Here is an 11,291-nt window from a genome sequence, read left to right as displayed (position 1 = left end):
TTTCTACCCAAAAATTGAAAATACCGCAAGAGCCTTGAGAAAAGCACAAAGAGAAGAGACTAAATCAATGGCTGAATACAGAGAGAACGAAAACCCACTCCCTCTTGTGGTGTCTATCAGATACCATTTCAAACTAGTGATCAACGCCCACTACTTTGGCATAGCGGAAAGATAAATGCTAACGATTTCTAGCTAAAGCCAGCATTGATTAACATGGTTCAATAGAACCAATTCGAGGGAGTAGCAACTGCAGATCCGCACTTGCATCTGAGGACGTTCCTGGAGATTACATATACAATAAAAATTAATAATGTTCCTAATGATATTATTAGATTGCGTCTGTTTCCGTTTTCTCTAAGGGATCAAGCTAGAGGTTGAATCAAATCACTGCCGCTAGGGAGCATAACTACTTGGCAGGAATTGGCTACAAAATTATTGCAAAATATTTCCCACCTACCAAGTCAGCACTGCTGAAGATCGAGATCAGCACATTCCGACAGAACGAATATGAGCAGTTGTATGAAGCTTGGGAACGTTACAATGAACTACTCAGAAGATGCCCAAACCATGGATACAAAGACTAGGTGTAGATTGAGTTGTTCTATAATGGGTTGAATGGCGAGAGACGGACGACGGTTGATGCAGCTGCTGGTGGTATAATATTTGCGAATTATCCTGACCAAGCATACGATCTATTTTCAGCATATGACTATGAACAGCTACCAGTGGCCCAATGAGATATCGAGAGTGAAGAAGACAGCCGGGTTGTATGTAATGGACTCCATCACTTCACTTACTCCGCAAGTTTCTCCATTGACTACCCAACTCGCAGCAATGGATAAAGGACAATATACATCTGAAGTAGCTGAAAAAGGGGCCAAGTATGGAAAAAGAACATTACTTCAATAATCATCGATATGACGGTTATCGAGGTAATTTTTTTCCTAATCAATATTATCCTAGCCTACATAACCATGAAATTCTTTTGTATGCCAACAACAAGAATGTGTTGAATCCTCCGGGGTTCAATGCACAAAAGGTAGAAGACAAACCATCTCTTGAGGATTTGGTCAGTACTTTTGTGAGTAAGTCTTCAAAGAGGATGGAGTGAACAGAGACTAGGCTTGACAACTTAGAGACACACATGTCCAATGTTGGTGCTTCTTTGAAAATCCTTGAGTCACAGTTTGGGCAGATAACGAGGCAACTAACGTCTCAATCTTCAGGAGCAGTAACAAAGACTGTAGACGCAAATATGAGAGAAGTGAACCATGTTTTCATACATTGTGAGGAGATTGGAATGGTAGAACGAAAAGAGGAAAAGATTGACCCCACGTCCATCTGGGAAGAAGTGTCAACTCCAAGCGAAGGCATCCGAGGTAAAAAAAGGTAAAAGATACGATTTGGATCAGTGCACTGATATTTCCTTAATTCCCTACCTCCAAATATTTATACAGTTGAATGATGACTTTAAAAAAAAAAGGTCTTGAAGATTTAAATAAAAAAGACATTAACATTCAGTCTGCAGATATGGAGGAAGTGACAATTATTGAAGGAGGCGATGAGGAGATACAAATCTTTCACAGAAGCTGCAAGACCCCGGGAAATTCATTGTACCATGTGCAATAGGGGGGCAAATGGTGGGAAAAGCTATTTGTGATTTAGGGGCGAGCGCAAATGTAATGCCAAGTTCTCTTTACGAGAAACTTGGACTGAGCAAGATGAAGCCCACAGAACTGATCTTGCAGTTGGCAGATAAATTTGTTAAGGTACTGTTGGGTTTTGTGAAAGATGTTGAATTTTGAATCGATAAACTAAGGATTCTAGCAGATTTCATTGTGCTTGACATGGAGAACGATCAGAATGTTCTTGTCATTCTAGGATGACCATTCTTGGCTACTGCTAGAGCAATCATTGATGTGAAGCAAAGAAGGCTGACCATGGAGGTTGAAGTCAGAGGGTGGTAATCAAAGCATCCAAGAGATCACATGATACACCTGAACATGAAAGAGAGTCAGGCTGATGACTTGAAACAAAGCACTGTGTGAGAGGCAACCCATGAAGTTTTATTTTTCTGCATTTTAATTTTAGTAACTTATTCATTTTATTTAAAATTTCTTTTAGTCACATGTTTTAACATCATTTTGACTAAAAATATTTTAATGAGCAGATCTGTGTGATGTGCGGAACACCCCAACGATGAAAGAAATTGATGATAATGACGATTACTCACGCTCGTTGCGAAAAGTATAAATTGTCCTAATTTTTTTTTATTTTTATATACATTAAGGACAATGCAAGTTTTAAGTTTTGGAGTTTTTAATTCCTGCTACTTGAATTCTTACAATAAGTTAGTCTAATTTATGCCCAAAAAAAAAATTATTAATCAATGTCTAGTAGGCCAAAGTGTGGAAAAAGAATCAATAGACCAATGACGATAATTCTTGCCAAAATGGTTGAGTCATGGTGCATGTATACAAATTCTTAAAAATTCACAACCATTTATACACTTTGGCCATGACTATTGACACACCTGGTAATGAGAGAACATTTATTGCATGTTATATATTACAAAATAAACCACATAATTTTGAGACTTTTGTGATTTCTATCTGATATGAAATAAATGTTACAAGCATAGAAGTGATCTAGTCATTCATTGAGTTTCGTTAGGCCTTTTTATATTGTTATAAAATATTATTTGAAGCCCTTTGAGCCTCAAAAGAAAGAGATGTGTTATTGAATTTATTCAAAAAAAAACTCCATATCATTATTTTGAAGCACATGGTTAGTTTTACAAGTTGATTAATGAATGAAAAGTAGTCTAGAACTTGGTTTAAAACTCTTCGAAGCGAAATACGGATAATGTGTGACTTTGAAATGATTTAGGCGATTTTTGGATTGTTTAAGCCTTTCAAGCATATCAATACATCATATTAATCTCTATCCAATTTAAAATAAAAAAAAAAATCGAATGGGGTGTGCCAAAGCACACAATAGCACCGTTCGTACAATTTTCTTTGTTTCATGTCAATTACCGAAAATTATAAGTATATACACTAATTCATGCCTGAATATGAGAGAAATGAACCTTTTCGTACTTGTAAAATGGAAATAAAAAATTATCACGACAAAAAAGAGGAGTAAAACAGAAAAATAATGAAGTAAAAGGATGTATGGTGTGGAGATGGTAAACATGAGAAAAGAAAGAGATTGGAGATGAAAAATGAATGATGAAAAAAATCAATTAATGGTAGAATATGAAAGATGGAGGAGTTTGTTGGGAAAAAAAATATTTGTTTGTTTTCTCTTATCTTTGATTTCAATACCTTTATTGAATTCATTGAACCTGTGAGCCGTAACCTAATGATATAAACTTACAATACCTATTAACAGAGTCACGCGTATCTAATATACTAGTAGAGAAGAGTCGTTAAAGTTAAGCCTATGCACACTTCAAAAGCACTGTCAAAGAGTATGTAATTTGACCAATTACACAACACATCTCATGAAATCACGTTACGCTTTGGTATGATTTTCCTTAATATTTTTTGAACCAAATGTTTAACCAAAAGTCCTGGTGATCTGTGTGCGTAGATAATTATTTCCAGGAATGATAGTTTGAAACTTGATTTAAACATTCTATGTTTCTAAGAGGTAAAATAGCAGCTTAAATCTATTGCTATGTCGGGTTTGGGTAGACGAGATTGATGATCCACACACACACACTGATCTGGTTCTCATCTGTTGCAGTTTATTCAAAAAACTCAGAAACTCGACTAATTGCTTTTTGACCTGGAAAATTAAAAGATCGCAAGAGCCTTGAGAAAAGCGCAAAGAGAAGGGATCTATTGATAGAGCTCCCTTAACGCTTGGTTTGTGATTGTGATAATTATGATAGCCACAAACCACCAACCATAACTCACCACCCAACCTCTTAATTGCTGACATGTATCAAACTTATCACATGTTTTAGATCCTCACCGAATAACGACCCCTCATCTCTGGCTCAGACTCCCACGTAGCTTCCTCCTCTGAATGATTAAGACATTTGACTTTCACTCGCTTCACTAGTTTGTTCCGAAGCTTCTTCTCCTGTCTGTTTAAGATCTGCACTAGTCTCTCCTCATAAGACAAGTCCGGAGTGAGCTGCAACGGCTCAAAGTTCAAGACATGCGAAGGATTGTCCATATACTTCCTCAGCATAGAGACGTGGAACACATTGTGTACTTTGGCCAGATTCGGCGGAAGAACAACACGATAAGCTAGCGTCCCAACCCTGTCGAGGATCTCAAAGGGTCCGATGAATCTCGGACTGAGCTTTCCTTTCTTCCCGAACCGCATGACACCTTTCATAGTTGCTACCTTCACAAAAACATGGTCGCCAACGGCAAACTCTAGGTCTCTCCTCCTCTGATCCGCATAGCTCTTCTGTCGACTCTGAGCAGTCCTCATCTTACCACGGATCTTGACTACTACATCGGCAGCCTGCTGAATTATATCTAGACCCAATTCTGATCTCTCCCCTACTTCATCCCAATGAACTGGCGATCTGCACTTACAGCCATACAGTGCTTCATACGGAGCCATACCTATAGACGACTGGAAACTTTTGTTATAGGTGAACTCTACCAATGGCAAATTCGACTCCCAACTCCCCGAGAAATCGATGACACAAGCACGGAGAAGATCTTCCAAAATCTGGATAATTCTCTCTGACTGACCATCTGTCTGAGGCTGGAAAGTTGTGCTAAACAACAACTTCGTACCCACTGCTGAATGTAGACTCTTCCAAAATGCGGAAGTGAATCTAGGATCTCGGTCAGACACTATAGAAACGGGAATACCATGAAGTCTGACTATCTCTCGGATATACAACTCTGCATACTGAATATGGTGAAAGTCGTCTTAATGGGCAAGAAGTGCGCTGCTTTGGTAAGACGATCAACAATCACCCAGATAGCATTTGATCCTCTGCCTGACTTCGTCAAACCAGTCACGAAGTCCATGGTACCATTCTCCCACTTCCACTCGGGAATAGGAAAAGGCTTGAGCAAGCCTGCTGGTCTCTGATGCTCCGCTTTCACTAGCTGGCATGTCAGATACTCGGATACAAAACGTGTGATATCCTTCTTCATTCCTGGCCACCAATACAACAACTGCAGATCTTTGTACATCTTCTTACTCGTAGGATGAATAGAGTACGGCGACATATGGGCCTCAGATAGAATATCTGCTCGAATAGAATCACTTCTAGGAACCCACATTCTATCTCGGTATCTCACAATATCGTCACTAACTGTATACAAAACACTGCCCTTGCCTCATCTCTCTGCTTCCACTTTGCCAACTGCTCATCTGCTGACTGACCACTCGAATACGGTCTATAAGAGAAGACTGAATCGTCAAAGTAGATAGACGGGGAACTCTATCTCGAGGATATGTCTCTAGATCAAACCTCTGCATCTCAGACTGAAGAGGCCTCGAAATCGCTAGATGAGCCATCACTGCGACTTTCCTGCTCAATGCATCCGCAACTACATTAGCTTTGCTCGGGTGGTAGCTAATGTCACAGTCATAGTCCTTCACTAGCTCCAACCAATGCCTCTGAGGCATATTCAGCTCTTTCTAGGTAAAGAAGTACTTGAGGCTCTTATGGTTGCTAAAGATCTGACACATCTCTATGTACAAATAATGCCTCCAAATCTTCAAGGCAAATACTACAGCTGCCAACTCTAGATCATGGGTAGGGTAGTTCTTCTCATGGACTTTCAACTGACGAGAAGCATACGCTATCACTTTCCCATGCTGCATCAACACTGCGCCTAAACCGAGCTTCGAAGCATTGGTATACAAAACAAAGTCTCTCGGCCCTGATGGCATGGCCAACACTGGCACTGAGATAAGAGCTTGCTTCAAAGTATCGAAGCTCTTCTGACACTCATCGCTCCACACAAATTTCGCATTATTCTTTGTCAACGACGTGAGTGGAACTGCGATAGAGGAGAATCCCTGAATAAACTTCCGATAATATCCTGCTAGTCCAAGGAAACTACGGATCTATGATGCATTCTGCGGCACAACACAATCTCCGACTGCTGCAACTTTCGCTGGGTCTACCTCAATACCTCTGCTAGAAACGATGTGGCCTAAGGACGCCACCTTCTCTAACCAAAATTCTCATTTACTGAACTTCGCGAATAGCTTATGCTTCTGTAGGGCCTGGAAAACTGTTGTCAGATGTCTGATGTGATCCTCTTGATTCTTAGAGTAGACGAGAATGTCGTCTATGAATACTATCACAAACTGATCAAGATACGGCTGAAATACGCGATTCATGAGATCCATGAAGATCGCTGACGCATTCGTCAAACCGAATGGCATCACAAGGAACTCGAAGTGGCCATAACGAGTCCTGAAAGCGGTCTGAGAACATCGGCATCTTTCACCCTCAACTGGTGATAACCAGAATGCAGATAAATTTTTGAGAATACTGAAGCTCCCTGCAACTGGTCAAATAGATCTTCAATCCTCGAGAGTGGGTATTTGTTCTTCACCGTAACCCTGTTCAATTCCCGGTAGTCAATGCAAAGCCTCATCGTGCCATCCTTCTTCTTCACAAACAAGACTGGTGCGCCCCATGGTGAAAAACTCGGGCGAATGAACTCCTTGTCAAGAAGTTCCTGAATCTGCTTCTTAAGATATGCCATCTCTGTCGGTGATAATCGGTACGGTGCTTTTGAGCTCGGAGCCGTACCTGGCATAAGCTCAATAGAAAACTCCACCTCTCGCTCGGGTGGCATACCAGAGACGTCGTCAGGAAAAACGTCTAGAAAATCCCTAACAATTCGGAGGCTGACTGACTGGGTGCCTCGGGAACGGATATAAAAGTTGCCAAAAACGCTCGACACCCTCTATGTATGAGCTTCCTAGCCTGGACACAAGGTATAATGCGCGGTAAAGGAAAGCACCTGTCTGGCTCGAATAAGAACTGCTCCATCCCAGGCGGTTGGACTAGAACAGATCTCCGCTGGAAGTCGATCAAAACTCTGTTCCTTAATAGCCAGTCCATCCCCAGGATAATGTCAAACTCTGGCATCGGCAACACGATAAGATCCGCATAAACAAGATTGACATGAAGCTCGAGGTCTATTTCTCGGATCACATTAGTAGCTGACATCTCCTCTCCCGAAGTCAGTACTACTGAATAGGCTATATCTAGCCTAATGGTCTTGACCTTGAGAAAATTAGCAAAGGTCTGCGAAATGAATGAATGAGTAGCCCCTGAATCTATCAAGGCTTTCGTAGCTTAACTTGCTATAAAAATTCTCCCTGAAAGGTTGGAACGTCAAGCTGAACCCAATAATCACAAGAACTAACCTATAGACGTACGAAGTTCAAAGTTCTTCTAACCTAATTCCCGAAAGTATCACTGATTAGAGCATGCAATCCTATCACAATTCTAAGTTCAAAATCTTAATCCAGATTCCCAAAACATTGAATTTCAAATATTAACTTAAAGCTTTAAGATACCTGTCATGAGCATGGTATCTGGGTTCGTCTCCACTGCATGGAGTGCAAAAACATTGCCTTGGGTAGGCAGACTCCCTGTGGGCATTGCTGCAGCAAGTGGTCTGGATTACCACACTTGTAACACTTCCCTGAACCATACATACACGCTCCAGCATGGCTGCGTGTGCACCTAGGACAGACTGGGTGCTCAAAAGTTCTCGGGACTGCGCGTCCCCACTGCTGCTGATGTCCTCTATTCCTGGGTGGGCCGTGGAAAGGCCTCTTATTCTGGGGCTGCTGCTGAGGAGGAGGGTGGTGTAGCACTTGGACTGGTCTCTTGCCCTGACGGTCTCTTTCTATATCCTGCTGATCCTGCTCTGCAGGTAGAGCTCTGGAGACACCGACATCATACGTAGTAGGGCCAGCCACCCTAACATCACGGCGCAAGATCGGCCGTAGACCATCCAGAAAGTGTCTCAGCTTTGCTCCGTCATCGTTGGCAATCAGGGGCACAAAATAGCAACCCCTCTCAAACTTGCGGAGGAACTCCGTAACGGTCATATCTCCCTGCCTTAGGGTCATGAACTCCCTAGTCAACCTGGAACGCACCTCGTCAGTAAAATATTTCGAGTAGAATACCTTGATGAAGCGCGTCCAGCTCAGAGTAGCCAAGTTCAGGGCTACGAATGCTCCTTCCCACCATAAGCTGGCATCTCCTCCAAATAGATAGGTCGCACAACGGACCCTATCCTCGTCTCTAAGCTCCATGAACTCTAATATAACCTCGAGGGACTTAATCCAGCACTCGGCAATCATAGGATCTGAAGTCCCTGAGAACTCCTTCGGTCTCATCTTCATGAACCGCTTATAGGTAGCTTCAGGCCCTGCCGGCCTGGTTGCCACAGCATTGTTTCCCACAAACTGTGCGAATAACTGAGTCATCCCAGCTAACATTTGGGCATTCATCTCCGGTGGAGGTGGAGGTGGTAAATCTCTCTCCTGCCTCTGATTCTCACCGTCCTCCTGGCGAGGCCCATCATCTCTCGTGCGCTAAAGAACGCGTCTAGGAGGCATATTATTCCATACATAACCCATACGTAACTAACATGCATAATCTCTATTATTTCTTTAAATTTAAATAAATACTGCGTAATCAAAATCTGAACATAAAATATTTCGTGAAAACGTGATGTTAAAATATTTCATGCTTTAAAAGAAATGCGTAAACGTAAAACTTACAGATGGAAGACGTGACTTTGTGAGCTTCTCGAGGTCAGTAGTAGTACAACCCTTTACAAGAACATAGGCTCTGATACCAACTGTAGAGGCCCGAAATTCGTTTTTGAAAATTTGCGGAATAATTTAAAATTTTCTCTTTAAATAAATTGAAATGCCTCATTCATAAAATATACTGATAAAAAGATTCAATGTTTAATGTAGCAGCGTAATTAAATAATGTTTTCAAAATAACAACTTAAAATAATTCAACAAAATAAAAACTGAGTCTAGAATAAAAATAATAAGTGCTGAAAATGAGGTCCTCGGGTTCCTACTACTGCCGACACAAGCTAGCTCCCTAGTCCCCGCCCTCGGCCCCGACCTCATAAGTACCTACAACAATCAATTCTAGTGAGTCTAAAGACTCAGCATGCATATATCGTGAATAAGGAGTAAAATACATATCATAAAGTTTCACGCCGTGTAAAGATTTGATATCGTGAAGCGTAACGTGAAATCGTGTCATGAATAATTATACATATGTGCATAACTGAAAAATTGTAAGTGAAATGTTTGCTAGATAGAGCCCTGTCATAAAATAGCATATCATAATTTTTATGTTGAGAATATGTTCTACGCAAGTGGCCCATAACATGATCTGAATCGTCTGATCAGACTAAACCACAGGTATGCTGGGCGGTAGAGATCATCACAGCCCTTGGACTGCAAATCCGTACCCATACATGAACATGAACCGGTCAGTAGCCACCGGATGAAGTAATAATCCCATAAGCTGCAATCCCATGAGTGTGAAGTGGCCACAAGACATATCGCATATATCTCAAAAATAAAATTTTAAAATTTATGCATGTAATATATTTATTATCCTGTTTTATTTTACCAATGGAGTTGGATCGTTCCCAGGCCCGCTGCGACCTAATTTTAACATGAAAATATGCAAATGATTTTTCCTTGAGAATAACTTAGTCATTGATCCCAAAAACGGGCCAACTAGGCCAACAACTAGATTTCTAACCATGACTCCGTACCAACAGCAAACCATCATTTAGTCATGGTCAAAATACGCCTCACATAGTTAAATAATGCTCCTAAAAATTGTAAAACTAGAAATTTGGTGAATGGAGGCCAAAATCGTGAAACGCTCTTTCAAGAGTCACTTTGGCACATTGCACCGTAATTTCTCGTACGACCTCTAAACTTAACCAAATCACAAACAGTCAAAAACATGACCTTCCTAACTCAATAAGGCACTGTCCAGTCCAAGGCCATAGGCTAAAAGCCAAACAAGAACTCAAACAAGCCTCTGAACAGAAGCACAAAGTTGCTATCAAGAAAATTACAGCAGTAGCTGTTGCGCTTGCTTGCGTCATTTGCAAGGCTAATGGCTATTGGGGCTTGAACCACCGACCAGAGCCTTTTACCAACATCCTAAGGTATGGTTTGAACCATGGCTAAGGGCCTTAGGCCAATCATAATCCAAGCAACCACCCAAGACAACCGAAACTGAAACCGAGAACACCAAGAAAATTCTGTACTATGCGATTGTTTGGATCGCTTGCTGTCATGTGTCGTTCCAGTGGTCATATGATCGACCATGGCTCGATCTAGACATCATGAGGTATTGTGTGAACCATGGCTAAGGGCTAGAAGCCAACCAAGATACACCAAACCACATAAAACCGAAACCACTCACACACACGCAATCAGAAACTTGAAAGCCGAGGGGCACTTGTCTTGTTTTGTTTTAAAATCCGATGGGAGCAAGAACCAAGCCATGAAAAGGAATCTTGGTCACGTCCTAGAAAAAAAGCCAAGAAGAGGTTCTAACCATGGCTACAGCCCCTAGGGCAGCCAAGATCAGAACACTTGCCTTAGACAAGCAACACAAAAATTCGAGACTCATAAATTGCCATAAGAAGAGTTGCTGTCAAATCTCTTCCTCCAGCGTGTAGGGGCTGGTACCAATGGACTAACACGACCCTAACATGCCCTAGTACATGTCTAGATGCAGCCTTGGGTGCCTGGAATCGAGCCAATTTCTTGAAACCATAAAACCAACAAAAACGTGAAGCACAAGTGGGAGGGCCAAAAATCTATGCAGTATGTTTATAAAACTTGTTGTCCATTTTCGGTTTTGCCATAAAATCAAGATCATGTAATGTTTTAAAATGTTTATATGACTTGATCGAAGAACAAAGAAACCATATATACATGCCTGGAAATTTTGATGAATAAGAAAACAAACTAGTGCGACGACACGGCGCGGCGGAGACGGAGTGTTCTTCTTTTTTTCTTATTTTTCTCTCTTGTTTCTCCCTTCTTTCTCACGATTTTTCTGCTTATTCTTCTCTGAAATTTCAAGAATATAGATGAAGGAAATGGCTAGGGGAAGAAGGGAAGTTTACTAAATAAAAAGGGAGATTTGAAAGGCAAAATGAATCTTTCTATCCTAGTTGTTTGTTAGATAGGAAAAGATATATTATATTATGGGATTTGATGGAGTGATTGGAGATGAATGGCCGATTCTTAGCTATCCAATA

The sequence above is a fragment of the Primulina eburnea genome, chromosome 11 (genome assembly GCF_022965805.1).
Source record: "Primulina eburnea isolate SZY01 chromosome 11, ASM2296580v1, whole genome shotgun sequence".
Taxonomy (NCBI): Eukaryota; Viridiplantae; Streptophyta; class Magnoliopsida; order Lamiales; family Gesneriaceae; genus Primulina; species Primulina eburnea.
Note: the sequence above shows the minus strand (reverse complement) of the source record.